The following is a 20,080-nucleotide window of genomic DNA, read 5'->3' as shown; positions in this document are numbered from 1 at the left end:
TATTATTATTATTATTATTATTATTATTATTATTATTATTATTATTATTATTATTATTATTATTATTATTTTGTACTGGGCCATGAAACAAGAGAGTACGTAGCCTTCGTGCGTTTTTCTTGTCCTTTCTGAAGATAGGTAAAAATTTACATAGGTGATCCTAAAAACTTCGGCTCTATCCTGAAAAACGTACGCTAAAGGATGTTCGCGCAAACTTAAATATTAGGAAAAATAAGTGCGTAGTATTGCTTACCTATATTCGCCTTCTTGATCTGCAATTGCCAGCATAGCGAAAATTCTGACTAGAAAGCAGCTATACGTTAGTAAATTGTTCTCTCGCCGAAAACAGCGCCAACTGAATATAGAGGTTTAAAATAACGGTGCCTGTTAAGTAGACATTCAACACCCAAGGATTTCACAGGTGCGGCTCGTGACTTCCAAAACAGCGCTGCTATTTCTTGCGGAAAGCTCCGCATGACCAAATGCGGCCGGCCGTAGCATTTCCAACTTTTAGTCATATAGAACAAGCTTTCAGAGATAACAAAAAAAAAAAAAAAGTAACGTGTAGACACTCCTTTGTGAACTGACCGATTACGAGCATCGGACACGAAAAGGCATAAAGCGGCGTCCGCGGCGCTTCTCGCAACGTCGTTGCAGCGCTTCGGCATGCGCGCAAAGGCGACCTATATAGAGGTATGACCTGTCGTTATGGCTATACAGCAGTCAGCTGTAGGCTGCAAGGGCGTCACATTTCCTTTCCTTTCTTGGCGTTCCGGGGGGCGGCGCTCACGCAAGACCGGCCGCTTGCTGGGGACACTCAGTGTTTCGTCCCTCTCTCCCCTTTGTTTCCGCAGTGGCCATGGACGAAGAAGGACAAAAGGAGCACCAGCAGGCCGGCACCGACTCGCTTCTTCCCGGTGGTGTCACGTGGCGAGAGGCACGCAGGCGCGGGAATGCGAGCCGTCAGGTACAAGTAATGACGCACAACCGTGGGGCGGAGAGAAATCGGTCGCCGGCGGCGTGTTGGCTTGGCGCCGCGGAATATCCGTTGCAGCAGTCGAGCTGTTGTCACTTCGCACGCTGTGTTGCCAAGCGTGCCGCGTGCGTGGGTTTCGTCCCCGATGCTGCCGTTACGCGGTCGCGACCGTCTTTTCTGGCCCTGTTTTACCTTCGTGGGCGCCCTCACCCCGTCCTTTTCTTTTTCTCCCCCCCTCTCCCGTTTTGTATTTCGGTCGAGCCATCGTGCGTAATCGAAACGAAGTTGTCGACTCTACTTTCGCACACGCTAAGTTGGTCCTCGATGCTGCCTTCTTTCGGGGCCACACTAGAGGTCTGCTATAGCCTGGCATCCACGGGGCGAGCAGAAGAATTACCTCCCCCTTTCCCCCCCCTTTTTTTTTTTTGCCGCGCTACCACTTTTCAACTGCAAACACGACGTTGGGGACGCGTCCTTGCAGCGCCAACAATGTTGCGTTCTAAAGATAAAGTCCTCAGGCCATTGTGTGCGCCAAATTATATTAGGACACGCGGGGAAAACTTCTTTGATCCAGCTGTTTCTTTGTGGCTGTTAGCCAATTTGCCATCTGGGAAAATTATATTGCACGACGCGGCAAAGTGCGGAGTGTAACACGATATGGTGTCCCACAGAAGACAAGAGAGAACTATAAAAAAAAAAAAGTCTGCTCCAGTTCGGTGGCTCACGTCAATGGCAGGGCTGAGTGTTTTGTATTAATGTTTTTGTTGTTTTCCTTACCTATCATTTTGGGATAGCCGGTTCTATCTGTGGCCGTACATCCCATTGTTCACATTTAATAAGCAGAAAGAAGATGGCTTCATGTTTTTTTTTTTATCGGTGAGCACGTTCTTTCGCACGTGGTCGACCCACGTGAAAGACCACTCGCATAAAAAACTGAAGCAAGAGTGAATGCCACGGCGTGTTCTACTTCGTATCTGCATAAAAGGACGTCTTGTTGGGCGAGTTAGTCACAATTTATCTTTGGTGCTAGGCGCGAACACACACAAGAAACAGGGCAGGAGACGGGATAGAGCGCCTGTCCGCTCTGTCACTCCTTCCTCCGTGTCCTTCCGTGTCCTGTGCATCGGGGCTACGTTAACGTTCCCCCGCTGGCCAAAATTAATCCGGAGTCCACTACTACGGCGTGCCTCATAATGAAATCGTGGGTTTAGTACGCAAAACTCCAGAAGTCAATTCAATTTGAAAACTAAGCAAGAAGAAGCGGGCCCATCGTAGATGTTGGCACCACCCTCCTCATGAGGTTATCTACTTTCACTGCGCTAGCCTGGCCCCACCAATACCCTCTCCCCTTCTGCATGCTCCTCGCCTCTGCTCTGCCAATTAGAAAAAAAATGCCTGTCATGTAAGCCGATGTTATTGGCTTTGAAAACAAATAAAGGTGACCTCCTATAAACGAGGAGCACGTTTCATTAGCCTATCCAGACAACGCTGCGGGTAACCGCCCAATGCTTGCGTCGGCGGTTAGGTAAATCTGACATCAGAAGATTCCAATGAAAGCAGATTGCAATAATTTTGCGTTATAGGGTCCTCCCACACTTATTCTCGTCAAAGAAGAATAAAAGTAATCGATTACGATAACAATTACATTATTTAAAGACTAGACTGACCAATTAATGTTCTACGAAATTAATTGCGCAATTACTAAAAAGTTACGGATTACTTTTGCGCTACTTTCTTCACAACGTTTATTAACATTGTACACATAAATTAAATAGAACGAGCGTAGCGCTTACAGTACACGAGAAGGGGCTGTGCAACTCGGCCTTAACCGCTCCGCAATTAAAGCGAAGCCTAATCTCACTGAACATGGCAGTTATGACGCGGTGATGATCCTACCGCATAAAACAGCGAAACTATTGTGAGATGCAGAATGTGTTGCCAACTACAGAGGCCGCGAGAACCGCCTTTAAGGTGGGGAAAAGAAATACCGAGGGCCGGGTTTGCATGTCTGAACATGCGCGTCAGCGAGCCTGCTGCCTGTGCTGCATGGCACGAACGCGGGCTTTCTATTCTAGTTGCCACATATATTGATGTGCCCAAATCTGCGTCGCTAGTTACAGCTTGTCTCGTCGATAAAGCAGTGGGTTACACGCAATTGGTCGCAGCAAAAATAATTTAGTTGCAGTGAGTGTTACTGATTAAAAAAATAATGAACTGATCGATCAATTACAAAACAACCGAAATGTTCTTGATCACAAGTATTAAATACATGTAATTCGTTACGTATAAACGCAATGTACACCTTCGAATGATCTGGAGAGGGGCGTGTCAAGCGAATCCTGATTCTATAGCTGTAGGAATGACAGGCATAATTGAAACAAGTAGCACCAAGAAAAAGAAAAGCCTACAGGAAAGAGACATCGCGGGCTTTAATAGTAACAGCTGCTGTCTTTAGGTCGCTCCATGCAGGGTGAGCACAAATCACACTCTTATGGAAGGCTACAAACTACAATATTGGTATTACATTTATGGTTGATTTGGTATGCGAGAGCATGCTTTTACTTCTGGGCGGTTGCGACATCTTAAGTAGCCTAACTTAGTACCAGGCTTAAATACATTTGATTGATTGATTGATTGATTGATTGATTGATTGATTGATTGATTGATTGATTGATTGATTGATACGTGAAATTTTGCGCATATGTTTGATGTCAGCCTTGCGTTCCCTAAATGCGCGCTTGCTACACCCCAGAATGCTGCCAGTGTGCACTAGGAGGCACAAAGAGAATGCCAGCAGCCTTTGTGCTTTCGCCAATTGTCTGCACCAGCCCTAGAAACAGGTAAAACGAACGCTGAAAAGAGACGTGAGCTTCTGAACAGGCCTCTCACTTGGAACCTAGACGCGAACATCGCGGTGTCTTATCAGTTGCTTTCTTCTTGTATTAGGACAGAAATTTTCTCTTACCTAGTTTGTTCTGACACAAAGGCTCGAGTGATCTACAAACGTCAACAGTTTTATGAAAGGGTAACTACCTTTTTATGTGGCTCTTTCAGAGGAGCGGCCAGCTAGCACAGCACAACCTCAACGACATGCTTTCTATCGCTGCCAGCAGGCCGTGACGCAAGTTTATGCTAGCGCCGTCTCTGCAGCAGCTTGCATTCTCACAAACGAAGGAAACTTTCCATTGTTTGCTTAAAAAGCACGTGAATAACTGTGCCAAGTGTTACATTGAAAGACGTAGACTCCTAAATGCCACATTTCGGCGAAATTTGAGCAATATCAATGCAGCAGTAAGCGCACAATCCTTTTTCGAAGATATTATGCAAAATATGGAACGTCCCTGGACCAAGTTTCTTGACTTCAGACAGAAACAGTGCACGGCGGCCAGACCCGAAAGGGCGACTTGTGTAGCCCCAACCAGAAAAGCGTCGTCGTCGACAGCGTTCGCAGCTGCTTTGTCAGAGCTGTGTCCTCACTAGGCCACGTACTTTTCACGGTCTTTGCAATCACAAACAAGCAAGCAAGCAAACAAACCAGCTAACACACAGATATATATACCGTATAGAAATGGCAAGCAACAGCACCATTGCACCTGAAACCGTAATGGCGCCTGAAGAACGAGCATTCTGGAAAGTGCTTAAGGTTTTCTGCCTGCATTTGGGCCATGCGGGCGCAGAAACGCGTTGCGAACCGGGCAAGAAAACGTAGTAATAATAAAAGGAGGAGAAAAAAAAAAAGGGAACGACGAGAAAAAGGAAAGAAAAACGAAAGAAAGAACGTGTCCCGTCGCTTGGCTTTCGTTTTGCACTCGTTCGATCGCCGGCTCTGATTATGCGCTTGAAGTGGACGTGCCACGAGGCGGTAATTATCAGGCGGGCCCATAATCCATTGGGTGGACTAGCGCCCCGGTTACCGGAAGTCCGCACTCGACTCAGCTGCGAGCTCAGGCCGCGGCCGACTATGGTGGCGAGGGTATCCTTGCAAGATCAAATGGCGGCAGCGCCCTTTCAAGCCCGGAGCCTTAATGAAGCTCCGTCAGTAAAGTTCACCGTGCACGAAAGCTCGCACTCGGGCGCCCTATGGAATAACAAGGAAGAAATATCACGGCGGCGGTGGAGCTATTGAGTTACTGATTGAACACCTAGTGTTTATTATTATTTTGACAGAATTTTGCTGGTCCGCGGGAAAAGGTCAAGGGAACGAACACTTTAATGTCAGTCGGCACTGAAGAACGCTGTGTCAAGCGGCAGGACAGGCTTGCTGGATCAAGTGATCAAATTTTTTTCTCTGGTAAAAGGCAAAAATATTTATATCTAATATTTAAAAGAAGAGCTCCTTACAAAAAAAAAAAAAACCGGCGCAAATGCGGGAGCTTGATGAGAAAAAGCAATATTAAAAGTAAATGTACTGTCTCGTATATTCCCATCAAGGCAACTCAAAGAAATCGCTCTTCAAATCGGTTCTTACTAAGTGTTACGAACAGAGAAATCCATTTCTTTAAGATACTACTGTTAGATGCCAGAAGCAACACCTCCTCATGCCTGGACAAAATAAGCACCTCCTCATGTTTAATATTATTAAGCTCTTTTTCATTACAGAAACACGCGGCTCAACATGGAGCACCGTGTGGTGGGTTGCCACGTTGAAGCGGCATCCTGCATTTTCATGTTGTTTCGCGGTAGTCAAAATGCACTTAATGGTTGCCTTTCGTAGTCTTTGACGACGCAACGGTCTCTGCCAAATTAGTGTCGGTTTCCTTGAAAGATGGCGGCAAGAATGATTAATCCACTTTCGCACAATTCCGCATGTATGTGACATCCTATCCGGGGTGATTATGTTACGTAATGACTTCATAGGTAAATTCCAGGAGGGTTGTATACACCGAGCAATTTAGTAAACTACAAGGGGTCTCGGGAGGCAATATTGACACAGTATACACCAGCAAAAAAGTTGCAGCGATGTTTCACTTCGTGAACGCGGGTGACGCGGACGCGTATGTGTGCTATAGCGCATACGAAGCTATCGGCCCTCGGTGCGCCTAGACGTCCGCATCGCACATCGTTTTCAAGGTAGCTCTCGCGCGGCCGCGCCATATGCACGGGCCGCCGGGGCACAAGCGCGGCAGCGCTCAGCCGCCGCAGCTTGAGTGGAAGAGGAGATGCGCCCTGACTTGCCCCCTTCTGGCGCCGCGCAGATCTCCCCACTCCCCCTCAGTTTGCACGCATTAGAAGACGGCGCGCTCCCTCCCCACCTTCTTCCCTTGCGAGCGATCCTCGGCTCTATCTGGCAAGCTCTCACTTGCACCTACAGCGCATGGTGCGCGGCCGCAATGCCATCGCGCTTGAACTTTATGCGGAACATCACGACGACGCAGACAACGATGGCGACGACAGCGGCGGAAATTCGCCTGTCGTGTCCATATAATTGCGATCGCAATAAAAAATTATGAAGTTCGCACCACCTCAAAATGAAATAGCGGATCCGCTGGGTGCCAGACAGGCGCGACAACGAATAAGCCACTCTATTGAGGTAACATTCGCAATAAGTGATTTCAAAAAAATAAAAATTATGATCGAGTACAGGTTCTTTGGGCCCATGTAGAGATATTATTGCTAGAAAATGCACGAGAACTTGTAGACGACCACAATCATAAAATAATAACATGCTGCCACATTCACAAATTTTTACTGCGGTATCAATTATATGGACACTCCAGGCGCATGTCTGCCGTCGCCGTGGTGTTCCATATATAGTTGAGGGTGATAGCATCATCGCCGCACGACGTATGCTGTATGTGCGAGTGAAAGCGTGCGAGGGTGAGCCGACGACGGTGGCTCAATCTCACGCGCACAAGGGAGGAAAGCGGGGAGGAAGCGCAGCGTCTTCCGTCGCGCGCAATGGCACGGGGGCGTGGAGAGGGGGGGAGGCATTCTGGTCCGGCGGCCGCTGCGTATGGCGCGGCCGCCCGGGCCCTATCTCGAAAGCGATCTGCGATGCGTAGGTAGTCTAGGGTTACCGTGAGCTGATAGCTTCGTGTGCACTCTGTTCTCGCCGCTTAGTTCGCGTTGAAGCGAGAGGCAGCGCGAAGGTCAATTCACGCGCTGCAGCTGCCGCGCTTTCTCCCTCCTGCGTTTTGACAGCGAGTATACGCGGTCATCGAGAAAGACATGCTCATGATTGGCTGTGCGCGCGTGACACGATGCTTATTAATTTAATTAGTAACTGTGCAATCTGGTGAAGAGGTAGAAAGGATGTACTTTCTGCTATTTCATTAGACTTACATATGAGCGCAAGCGGTATAATTGATAAGCATTACTCGAAAAATAAATTTAAAAGCCCATTGAGTCTCTTGAAATGACGTAAAATGGCTCAGTCCTGGAGAATAGTCGGCTTACAGCAATGACTCACTTTACAAGAGAGGTTTTTGTTAAATGCCCCTCCACTTCTTGTAAAAGGTTGCGCTGGTTGTAACGAAGACATTTTTCCAATGTATGGAGACTACTTATACCACTTGCGGAGATAACGATAAAACCCGCGCCAGTGACCTTGCGGGCGCGCGGCATTTTCTGACATGTAGTCTTGAAATGGTCTTTGTTTTTAAATGCGTAAACATTTGTGTGCCTACCCAATAAGGAAGCCGGTCCGTCCGTCCGTCACGTAGGACGATCGTTTTCACGATAGGGCCCGCAGCAGCGAGTGAATTCACCTTAGTACGGCCTCTCGCTTCAACGCGAACTAAGCGGCGAGAACACAGCGCACACGAAGCTATTAGCCCTCGGCGCACTTTGTCCCCATCGCAGGTCGCTTTCAAGATGGGGCTCGAGCGGCGGCGCCGTACGCAGCCGCCGCCGGAGTACGGCTGATCACGGTTGATAATTGTTCGATGCAGTTGTCTAAGGCGCTAAACTTCGATAACAGTTTATAACGATGCGAACGTCATATGCGCACCTGGCGCCGCCACCTGCAGTATATTTTGCTTGCGTCATCAATTCACCATCCAACGCCGTCCGCAGCAGTTTGTGTCGCTGCAGCACTGTCGTTTATACTCGTCGGATCAAGCTTCCTAACACTGACAATGGCACCGGGCTGCGAGGAGATGACTAAGTGTTAGAATGTTCACGCATAGTTAGACAACTCCCAGAGGAGTTTCTGCCTGAATTTCTTGTCTTCGCACCTTGCGACAAATTTAAAAAGCTGGCTGTCCCGAAACCCCAGGCGGCGACTAATACTCTTAAAGGGCCCCTCACCAGGTCTGGCCATTTTGAGCTGACAAGCGCAGAGCATACAATGCACGACAACGATCGTGTCTGCAAAGTATTGCATCACTACGCACCGAGAAAAGATATGAAATTTCAAACCGAACGCTGTTTGGCCTTCTCGCGGCCGCCACACTCCAAGCCGGAGGATGACGTACACGTGCTAGGGCCCCTACGTACACGTGTTCGTGATGTGACATCTCTCTTGGTGTCACGTGACTTCGAGAATTATTCAAGGCAACATCTGTTATTTGTGTAATATGCTGCTTGAACAGAGGAATTAAAGCTTAGAGAAATAATAAAACACACATACCGAATGTCTGCCTGTTTTTGTTTTACTTCGCACCACAGCAAGAGAGATGTATTTCTGTTTTGTGTACTTGTTCCCACGTCGTGCAGTTGGGCGCGCAGACACTGAAACTATGTCATTTTCTGCCGTGTTCCAGCGGCGCGAACGTGCTCTCTGATCCGCTTGTGTCTGCATCAGTGTTCTTATAGCACTGAGTTATACCGATAGTCATGTGTACTCGTCCACAGCGCGCAAAATCGTGCGCTTCGCGAAACGAGACAATCACAACAGCTCGCACGCGACGCCATCAGCGGAAGTGCGCCACACCGCAAGAAAGCGAGGATAAAAAAAAATGAAGGCGGGGCACGTGACGTATGCGACACGCTATCCTCGAGTTCCCGTATGGGAGTACGCAGGGAAGGAATTCAGCTTGCGGAAGCTAGACCAACACCACCTAGACAAGACAAGGCCTGAGCTCTCGGCGAGTGACGTCACGGAGAAGAGGCCGGCGGCGTGCTCGGGGATACGGGTTGAATGAAGGGATCGCGCCCTTCAGGGCAACGTTAACCAGAGCGCAGTTATGGTTTTTTTAGGCATAGTTGAGCAGATGGCCCACAGAGAACAGAGGGTGTTCGAAGATTATTTTATTTATGCAAAACTATTTATGCGCTGCATTATTAAAATACCCGTCCATAAAAAATGAAATGGTTCAACCATAGGATTGAGAACTAATTTCGGGTAAATGATGAGAGGGAGCATGGCTTATATTGAAAAGTCACAGTGCTGCCCTCTTCTCCAGATTAGCTTCTTTGCCTTGATTTATCGTCGGCGTCAAAGAGTTTGCCGTTCATGCGACCACGAAAGTTCTTCAACAAAATGTTAGCACTGCACCATAACACATATCTCATGACAACTTCACTGGTGTGCCATTCTTCACGTTCGGGACACGTATTTATTTCATTCTAGATTAGGCTTGAAGCGAATAATTTCGCTTTCGAGGCATTATTACATACAGTACCGCAGTCCACATATTTACAACACCTCAAACGAGTTTAGCAATGGTTAAACAAAACGTTCGTGCAACCATTTACAAAGAAACAGCTGCCTTATTCCGCAGAATTCCAGCTTTTCTTTGCCTTAGCATTGGCACCCAATATCCTGTCATTGATCTTGCGGAAACATGAACGCATGATTTTTCGGACCCGATTTGTAATTTCTCCGGCAATTGGGCACGCAGCACTTATTAGGCATATCCTGGCATGAACGTAATCCAGATTTTGCGGCAATGAAGGCTTGCATGCCGGACACACAAGCGCAATCGCAGCACAAGCGCAGAGACTACATGCACGGTTCACGTCCAGAACAAAAAGTGCGCTCGGAAGCACGTCGCAGCATGCCAGTACTTTTATAACCCCAAAACTATCCAAGGTGCGGCAGGGTTCCCGGAACTAATCGAATTGTTATCGCCGTCGTCGCCCACTCGGTCTTCCGCGTCTCATTTTCAACACAGGTGCGTCGCTCGTGGCTTCGTAGCCCGCTGCACGGAACTTGTATGTGGGCCTCTTTTGCGTGACGTAGCTGGATTCGCGGCAATCATGGGTTCGCGGCACTGAAATATTTCTATCTTGGCTATTAATGAGCCGATTTGAAAAAACAATTGCGGCAGAACGCTCCCTAGAGGACACGTAACAACTTCTAGCGTATAACCGAAGTTTACTGTGTGGTATGGTGAAGAATCCTGTAAGTAAACGATAAGGAAAAAGAACACATCATGGAAAAAAGAAAGAAAGAAAGAAAGATCGCAATGACTATTAAAATTTCAGGACCAGCTGAAAAAGAAGTAAATTAATGACAAAAAAGAAGGGAGAAGCTAAGCATGGGTGGATGTCTTACTACATAATTCGCGTACCTCGTAGGAATACCATGATCAACTTACACTCTTTCGCAAAAAATTGTACCATTGACACACAGAGTCAGTTATGCAATGTAGGATGGGCTCATAAAAGGGGGACAATGTTTGATCTGTGAAACATGAGCCCATGTGTAACATTTGACTTGTGTCGGTAGCTTCGGTACACGAAAGGCAGTCATCTGAACAAAGAAGAAGAAAAAAGGACAAGAAAAACAAAACAAAACAAGAACAACAACCACAACAAAAAAAAAGAACCTCAAGCAAAACCAAAAGGCGCATACTTTCAAACGCGCATTGCAAGAATGCACTCGCCCACGTTAAAAAATGCTCACGGCGTCGTGTTTCTTTGTTGAGGCCGTTGTCATTTAGAAGAGTTACAAAAGCTTTCTTTGTTTTTTCATGGCTAGAACTAATTATAGCACGCTTTCACGCCTTACGCTTAAAAACGCCGATGGATCGAGGCGTGGCAATAAGCATCTCGGGACGAAGACTTTGCAGCCACTACGAGAATTTTCGAGACGCTCAAGGCTATGGCACGTATGTCTTCGCAGCAAACACACATTGAAGTCGGAAAGTGTACATGCATAGAAAAAAAAAAAAAGGCGACAAGCTTTCTGACGCTTCTGAGAGTTCACTTCGTCTGCTAGAAGTCCCAGTGCTGCAATACAAAGCAGAAAATCGCTCTGCAGGAGTGCCTAGCGCGCTTGTACGAGCCGCTCAGCAGTACTCAGTTTTCGCTTTCGTCATGGAAAAAAAAGAATGCCTTTTAAGCGTCAAGTGCGGCTGCTCCCTCGCACTTTTTGGGGAAAGAAAAGCAGTCTCTTCGAACCTTTGTGGAAAAATACAAGCCGAGCAAGAGAGTCTGCAGTCTGGTAGTAATTACGCGAATTACTTCTGAGTGAGTGCCTTAAGAGTGGAGAGGAAGAGAGAGAGAGAGATACAAAGGAGGCAGAGGTGTTATGTTACATTTTGTTAAGGTGCTTATGCTTCCTTTGCTCTCGATAGAAACTGTTGGATGTACTTCTCTGCATACACGCGTCAGCTCTTTGAGGAAAATTACGCAAGCTACGCCCAATGCACAAGCTGTTACAACCAATTAGATCGTAAGAAGTCAACAGACAATGACACCAAGGACAACATAGGCGAAATTACTTCTACTTACCAATTGAATTAAAGAAATGATAAATTAATTGACATGAAAGTGGATGAAAAAGGAACTTGCCGCAGGTGGGGAACGATCCCACGTCTTCGCATTACGCGTGCGATGCTCTACCAATTGAGCTACCGCGGCGCCGTTCTCGCATCCACTTTCTTAGGTATTTATGTGTTGCAAGTAGAACTAACGCTGGGAGTGTTAGCCAGCGCCACCACTCACAAACCTTGGCAGTGGATGCGGAACATCCTTTTTCCCGCAGGCGTCACGAGCCCGTGGCGCTTGCGGGCCCCTTGGTTAACCCCTTTCTTCTCGTTTACAACCAATTATGACAGACAGCGTTCTATATACGTACTGTGTACCGGGTGCCCCACGTAACTCGAGTCAAACTTTAAAAACATGAAAATGCCACGTAGCTTGACTAGAACCAAGGTAAATTTGTTTGCCGTCGGTTGCCGATACTCAGATTATTTTTTGCATTCCTCCGAATTACATAATTAGTGTTAATTAATTATTCAGCTTCTTAAATATTATTAGATTAAGTGTGTCAATGAGAAAATTAAATAATAAATACATTATGGGGTTTTACGTGCCAAAACCACTTTCTGGTAATGAGGCATGCCGTAGTGGGAGACTGCGGAAATTTCGGCCACCTGGGGTTCTTTACCGTGCGCCTAAATCTAAGTACCCATTTCGCCCCCATCGAAATGCTGCCACCGTGGCCGGGATTGGATCCCGCGATCTCGTGCTTAGCAGCCCAACACCATAGCCCCTAAGCAACCATGGCGGGTCAATGAGAAAATTGTAGAGCAACATGAAAAACTGCCGATACAGCTTTCTGTTTGCTCAATACGTGCTACATAAAAGGGATTTTCCAAGCGTGAAAGAAGCCAGCGAATAGACGCGAAATTACCGCGCGACTGGCCGCTCGAGGCACTTTGCGTGTATTCGCGGGCTGCCCTCATGCGTGGAAGAACACTTCCATGTAGCACGTACTGAGGAACAGAAATCTGAATCGAGATTTTTTCATGTTGTTCTACAATCTTCTAATTGACGCTTTTCATCTAATGATAATATTTGAGAAGATGATTAATTAATTAAGACTAATTAAGTAACTAGGCGGAAGGCAAAAAATCATTTGAGTATCTCCAAGCGACGGCAAACTGTCTAGGTACGTTGTATTTTGCATGTTTTTAAAGTTTGGCTCACGTTATGTGGGATACCCGGTATACCGACACTCCTCAGGATGCACCTACGTTGAGAGGGTGACGGGTTCAATTTCAGTTTTGGGCCGCCTATAAATGCGTCTGGTCCCCAGGCCTTGCACTCTGCAAGAAAGTAAGACTGCCGACTGTTTTGGCAGCGAAATAGGATTGTCTGACACTTGTCCCAGCGTAGCGCTACACCGCCAGGTAACTTAGCTGTCATTTTTTTTGTTAAACTTTGTGTCTATATTTTAACATTTTACCAATGGCACGGCATTCCACATCAGAGCAGCAGGCGCACGACAGCCTGGACTATCATTGGCAAAAAAGTACTTAGGACAAAATTGTTCTTAGGAGAAAGTTCTAACCAATGTTGGGACGGTGGATATACTATTAGCGAAGGCGACCGGCCAATGGCAAATAGTACTTGCGAACGAGAAAGTTTGTGAATGCAGCCAGAAGTCTTCAATTAGTGCGACTTCCCAAGCTTTCAAAGCGACCTTAAACGGAAACATATACCAGCAAGCGTACACATCGTATAAATTGTTTTCTTCAACAGAATTGAGCGCCCGCTGTCAGCCTTGCCATTGCCTGCCGGTATCGTCCCCCTTTTCTTGAGTATCAAAATACGAGCACACAGAAACAGTAGCTAGCCAAATAAAAGTTGCATAGGCAGCAAAAAGAATGTAAATAAGGGAAACCGGCCTGCGTACTTGACGGCTAAATTCTAAGCCATGGACGCTCGCTGATGATTGAAAGAGTAAGTGCGACTGCGTAGCCAAGTGGCGGAGATTACCCCAACCATAACCGTAGCCATATACTGCAGACAGCCACTACGAGTGCCGCGCAGAGACTCTTTAACTGCGTGAGCCTGTCACTAGCACGAGCAATATCAAAAGAAAAATCACATAAAAGTGAAGGTAAATATGGTAGAAGAGGTATGAAGCGTTTCTCAAATGAATTTTTTTTTGGCTGATTGTGCGCTAGAAGAGTGCAAAGCGAACGGTCCGAACTGTATACTTTTGTTCTATTAAAAAAAATATCAGCGCAGTCATGGGGAGTGTTTGCAGTAGTTGAATATAAAAAAGAAGATAGCACATCAAAGAGTGTAGCCTTTTCACGTGCTTCTACTTATTTACTTATTGATTTGTACCACAGAAATAATACGCCACAAAAGGAAATGGTGTGACACGTAAAAATGTAATGAAGCAGCGAAATAAAGAAAAACACTTGATGTTGCCAAAGTATTCTGCAACAAGCTGCTGTTTTGGTTGGGACAGTCCGTTCATGAGCTCCTCGTTTACGGGCCATATATCTATATGGCGCGACGACGCACATCAGAAAATTACTCTTTCGTGCCACTCTTCCGGATATCCCGGAAGCACGGCCGGAAAATTTTGCGGTTTATAAATTTTCTAAAGCGACTAGAGCACTGTAGAAGATCATTCGGGCAATGGTTCGGCGTGTATGTTTGTGAGAAATGGTGAAACCTACATTCACGCAATGCTCACACTGTCTTTCTCTGTTGTTATAACAATCAGCCTTGTCAGCAACTCTAGCATTGAGGATGTAAAATACATGCCTTATTTTTTTCTTTCTTTCTGTAATGACAGACCTGTAGTGAAGCGAAGCAAGTGTAAACGTAGTGATCAGCAGTGAACTGCTATTATTTATCTGTTTATTTATTTAGCAATACTGTAAGCCTTTACAGGCTCATACAGGAGCTCGGTCACAAGCAAAACGGGCCGAAACAGGAGAAACCAATGAAATGCGGTAATTATTGCAATGCAAAGAAATATGATGCAAACAGAACGAATAGATTAAAGAAAACAGTGCAAGGCAGATAATACAGGAAAGGGGGAAGAGCTGCGAAAAGTGCAGAAGTGGTGGTGAACAATCAAAACATAGTTGCGCAGCACAACGTTGTAGCAGAGCACTAAACAATCGCAAGCAGACCTACTCATAGAAAAGTGCACATATTTTCGTTTCAAATTGTTCGATAGAGTCAACAAGCGCAATTGCTTCTGGCAAATGGTTCCAGGCTTCAATTGCAGAAGGAAAAAAAATGAATATTTAAATATGTTGCCATGCGCAGAAAGATGTCTTAAGCACTATTATGATTTGTTCTTTCCGCATCTTGGAAGGGTGGTCTGATGTATTTCGTTTTGTCTATGTTTATGCGCCCGTGATAAAGGAGGAGAAGAAACTTCATGGAGCGATACGCCGTCCTGATATTAGAGTCGGGATGCTTGCTTGTTCACGTAAAGCGGTGACGCTGTCAAACGGTGAGTATCTGCAATGAATAAAACGGAGTGCCATGCGCTGTATTCTGTCTGGTCTATCAATGAGGTAAGACTGGTACGGGGACCATACAATACTGGCATACTCAAGTATCGGCTGAACGAGGGTTTTATACGCAGTTAATTTGACATGGAATGGTGCTGTAGCCAACTTCTGACACAAGAAATCGAGTTGCCTGAATGCCTTTGAACATGTGTTATCAATGTGAGTGTCCCATTCGACCGAGATCGAGAATGTCACACCCAAATATTTTACAATATCTGATCTTATTGTTGCTGTGCGCCTTATATTGTAAGTGAATACGCCAGGTACGTTTTCATGTGTAAAAGTCATGCATGCAGTTTTACTGATGTTGTACTTCATTCCTCACCTTTCACACCAATTTGCAATGCTGTTTAGATAGGTGTTTAGACTAATTTGATCGTCCAGGGACCGAACAGTTGTGTAGACAACACAATCATCTGCGAAAAGTCGCACTGTTATGTCAGGCTTAACACATGATGGGAGGTCGTTGATGTACACAAGAAAGAGCAATGGCCCCAGCACAGACCCCTGTGGCACACCAGAAAAAACCTCAAGGCGCTCAGACTCAGCATTGTTTACCAATGCATATTGTGATCTGAGTGAAAGGCAAAACGCTATCCATGCAACAGTGTTAGATTCAATGCCAACTAGTTTAAGTTTTCCAATCAGTTCACAGTGAGGTACGCGATCGAAGGCTTTGGAGAAATCTACGAATATGGCGTCTCCTTGAAGTCCCGAATTGATTATTTCTACGAAGTGATGAGAAATTTGCAATAGCGGCGTTATCGTGGAAAGGTCATTCCTGAAACCATGCTCTTTAGGGTATATCAGCTAATTGCTTTTTAAGCAACTAATAATGGATTTGTTAATAATCTGCTCCATTAATTTGCAGCAGCAGCTTGTAGAGAAATAGGTCGGTATGTGTCTATGTGCAACCTATTGCCACATTTGGGAATCGGGATTACTTTTGCAACGAGCCAGTCTGAAGGTAATGCAGCTGCTTGAAGCGACACCGCAATAATCCTGTGTAAAAACGGAAGTAGTTGGATAGCATATCGTTTTAGAAACGCATTGGAAATGTTATCAGGACTGGGCATTTCTTTTTGTGTGTGTGTGTTTGTCAATGTTCAAGAGCGGGTTCAGTATACATAGCTCAGTTATAATGACAGCGGGCGTCACTGAATCAGATGGAAACAAAACGTCACTTGGACGGGACGTGCGTGTGGACATAGATTGAAAATGGGCATTGAAATCGTTAGCAATAGCTTGTGCATCATGTGTGAGAGATCTCGCAATTTCAGTTTGCGCCATTGGGTTTTCAGGTTTTCACAGATAGCGCCAGAATTTGTGCGGCGGATTGTGCATGAAGTTCGTCAGAGTATTGGAAAAGACGTTATCCCTCGCCTTTTTTAATTCTAACTTTAACGCATCTGACAGATGCGCGATCGCGAATGGCTTTTGTTTCTTCCTGCGCATCCTTTGCAATTTTTTTTTTCGAGTGGATGATACCGCGGGAGATCCAGGGTGTTTTTCGGTTTGTTCGTTTACGTATTTTGGGAACAAAGTATTGTTCGCAATGTTTTGTGGCACCTTTAAATTTTGTACAAACCATTAACATCATGTGAAGTTTAGAAACTGTGAAATCCTCACAGTTTCTAAATAATCTATGATGGTGGCATCATCTGCACTTCTATAATGTTTAAAATCAACGTAAGGATAGTTTTGGTGACCCACCTGTGATGTTAGCTAAAGAAAGGTCAGTAAATTCATTTTATGATGAGAAATGATATATTACATGCTAATTTCTGGTTTGAGAGTGTTTGAGACAGATGCCAAGTCCAGTACTGACAGTCTCCTTGCTGTCTTGTTAGGTTGGGTGTCGTTGTATATTGGAGAGCATTCGGAAGGAAACACGTGGGCGAACTAGTTGGATGAAAGATGAAACAATAAGTGCGTTCGTCTGACCGGCACGTTTCTCTTATTGGATATTGAAATGTCCTTAAAATGCTGAGCGGCTTGATGGCGAAGATGTTATCCGAATTCTTCAGCTTTAATTTAGGATTCTGAAGTGTAGGGGGCCTCGTTGGTGGCAAGTTCTTGCGTGTCTTATAGATATTTATTTGGTCGTTGGCGATCGAATAAATCAAGTGTAATTGATTATTTACAGATAGTGAAAGAAAAAGTCTGAGTTGAGAAAAGGAAAATGCTTTCGAAAACCAGTAGCTTCATTCTTTGACAAGTTTCCCTGAAACGCATAAGTTTCAGTTAGTTTAAGAGGAAAATAAGCAACCAACAACGCATAACATACTCGCTCTCTATACTGACAGTGGCCACGGCAAAGCGTATTTGTACGGTTTAGACGAACCATCGCAGCCATCCAAACACAAATAACGTGCTCGCGATTCTGAGTGCGTGATGTAGAAAGGCAAAGACACCAGCTAGTTAGTATCCATTCCACTTGAACCCATCTGTGCAGCGCTGAACAACACGCCACCCCAGAATTCCAGAGTAACACGCGCCACGGGGTTGCGTCCCTTTTGCCGCGAGCCATTGCAGGAGTATATCCGCCGCGGCACGGATGACGTCGTCACCCACGAAGTCAATCAATAGGCGCCGCGCACATGCCCTGCCCTTTCTACTTCACCTTCTGACATCTTCCTCCCTACAGTTCTCTTGGCCTCCACCAAATTCTTTCTCTGCATTCCCTTGTTCTCTTGACAGTCCGAACACCTAGCTTGACGCTTACGAGCGGCCCCCAGTGCGCGATCTTCATCGGTAGCTCGCGCTCGACGCCGACGATTAGACTCTCGCATCTGCTCTCGCTGACGTTCTTTGGAGGCAAAGTCACTCGCCGTTTTGCACGGGCGCGTTGTCGTTGTTTGTAGTGACGCCTCTGCTGACAACGCCTCTCTTCGTGCTCGGCTTGTTCTTCGGCCGGGCGGCGCACAATGCGTGGTCTTCCCTCTTTTCCTGTTTTTGTTGGACTTGCAACAGCTGCAGTCGTCTACCTCTTGAATGCACCATGCGGTTCTTGCACACCGCGGCGGCTACCGCGGTGCACATCCCCGTGTTTTGCCGCCACAATTGCCGCGCCGTAGTATTGACGGCAGACGACAGCAGACGCAGCCGGCAGCAACGGCGGCCAGCGCGGGTGCACTGTCCCACTGCGCAGGTGCGGCGCGCGGTGAAATCACGTCTCTTTTCTTTCTTCAACCCGTGCTATCGCGCGTTATCTTTTTCGTTCACTTTACAGACGTCAGCCCAGCCCAGATAAACACCCTACGAGACCAGGCGTTCGGCTCATTCGTATGGGTCGGTCAGGTAAACAGCTTCTCTGTAAAAGGGCGAGCCTGTAGCCACTAATCAGTTGTCTCGGGAGCGGGGAAGCACGATGCGAGTTGAGTTTATTCACGGGCGCCGAAGGCAAAAAGAAGAAATAACAAATGGTCATAAACAGTTTTATGACCATTTTCGCCTTGTCGCGTCTCCCAACAAGAAAAAAAGAAGTTGCGTTTGCGGAGGCATCAAACGTTTACAGACATTTCTAGCACAATATTTCTCGGCTCCACTGGCTTAAAAACATACACGTTATGGGAAGTTTAGCGTCAGCGTAGGCACTTGTAAAATATGAACCTACACCGTGCAGCGAAAACACACAGGAAACGACGCCAGTGCTCGCTGGAAGCTGCACAATTCAACATCGTTCGCGTAATGTTTACAAACATTTAAGCCCTCTTTACGGCCTATGCGCCTGGAGTCGACATTACACCCACAAACCAGAGCGTATCACTTTGGAGCATCATTTATCTGAATCATTGATCTCTAAACAAAGTACAGATTAGCGATCTAAATTATTTTTCCTGAACATTATATGAATCGAGTGGCGCGGTGCGATTCCATGAGCGCCAATCGTACAATCTCGTGCGTTCGATCAACTTAAGTGGCAACTCTTTCTTGCATTGTCAAGCAGTTTCTATGTCGCGTTTGATTTTCTAACCGCCGTGACGCTTCGTCTGAATAATTTATGCTTATACCAAGTGTTTGACGTAAATTGAACAGAAGTTTCACAAGAGTCGTGCACCTTGGACGGACATACTTGGAGGACGCTTAAGCTTCGCCTTTAAGAGCGGAACACGATCGCTTTATCGGGCCACGTTCGCATCGCCTTCTCATTTGTTTGCCATGGTCTTGAGTTACGTAACTAAGCAATTACCACGAGCGCGCGCTCCCGCGCGTTATGCCCTAGCGCTGACGTCATTGCTACTCCTAGCGGCCGCCGCGAGGAGTGAAGCACTCCGCTCCTGTCTCAATGTCACGCGCACAGGCGTTCCTTCCCTTACGGCACGGTTGAGGTTCCCCCCGAGAAGCGAGACGGTTACTTCGCCTTTCCGTTCCTCCAAAATCGAATTTTTATGCGATACAAACACACCCGATTGTTCATCTGCAACGAACAATCACAATCGCCAATAATTTCGAATTATTACCTCATTCATAATTAGGACATTAACAGTTACTCACGTGCACATCATTACAAGTCTGTAATACACTTCATTAAGTTAAAGACAACAACCCACTCATTAGGTCTCTCTAGTATCCACACCTACCTTCCGGGGCCACTAAGACAGAGCTCAAACGGCAGCTGCAGAAAAAGGGGTTCGTGTTTGAGTTTCCGCGCAACAGAATTATGTTTTCTCGTACATTCAAGTTACCTTCCGATTCTATCGTGTCTGTAGGTTGTGTGTAAGTCGTACTTCACGAATTTTCTGGCGCGTTTTACTTTGAGAAATTCAATTAGCTCAGTAACGCCTCTGTGCCACGCGGAAGGCCTGCGTGCTTCGAGATGCATGGTTCGGGATGGTTTTACCCTAACGGACAATGCTGCCAACGCCGATACCGACACCGGATTTTTTGCGACACGGGGCCCTTAGCGCTATCGTGTCAAGAGGCAAATGGTATATTGTTA

At 46.2% G+C, this 20,080-nt stretch overlaps 1 protein-coding gene and 1 non-coding gene across 2 annotated transcripts in view; both read right to left on the bottom strand.

Annotated features, from left to right (window-relative positions):
- Positions 1 to 20,080, bottom strand: part of LOC142578976 (QRFP-like peptide receptor) — an 813,496-nt gene that overhangs the window by 225,919 nt on the left and 567,497 nt on the right. The gene's annotated exons all lie outside the window — the stretch shown is intronic.
- On the bottom strand, positions 11,654 to 11,725 carry TRNAT-CGU (transfer RNA threonine (anticodon CGU)). Its single transcript has one exon. It is a non-coding gene; the product is annotated as a tRNA-Thr (tRNA).

Source organism: Dermacentor variabilis, chromosome 1 (genome assembly GCF_050947875.1).
Source record: "Dermacentor variabilis isolate Ectoservices chromosome 1, ASM5094787v1, whole genome shotgun sequence".
Lineage (NCBI taxonomy): Eukaryota > Metazoa > Arthropoda > Arachnida > Ixodida > Ixodidae > Dermacentor > Dermacentor variabilis.
Note: the sequence above shows the minus strand (reverse complement) of the source record. Positions and strands in the feature narration are given on the sequence as shown.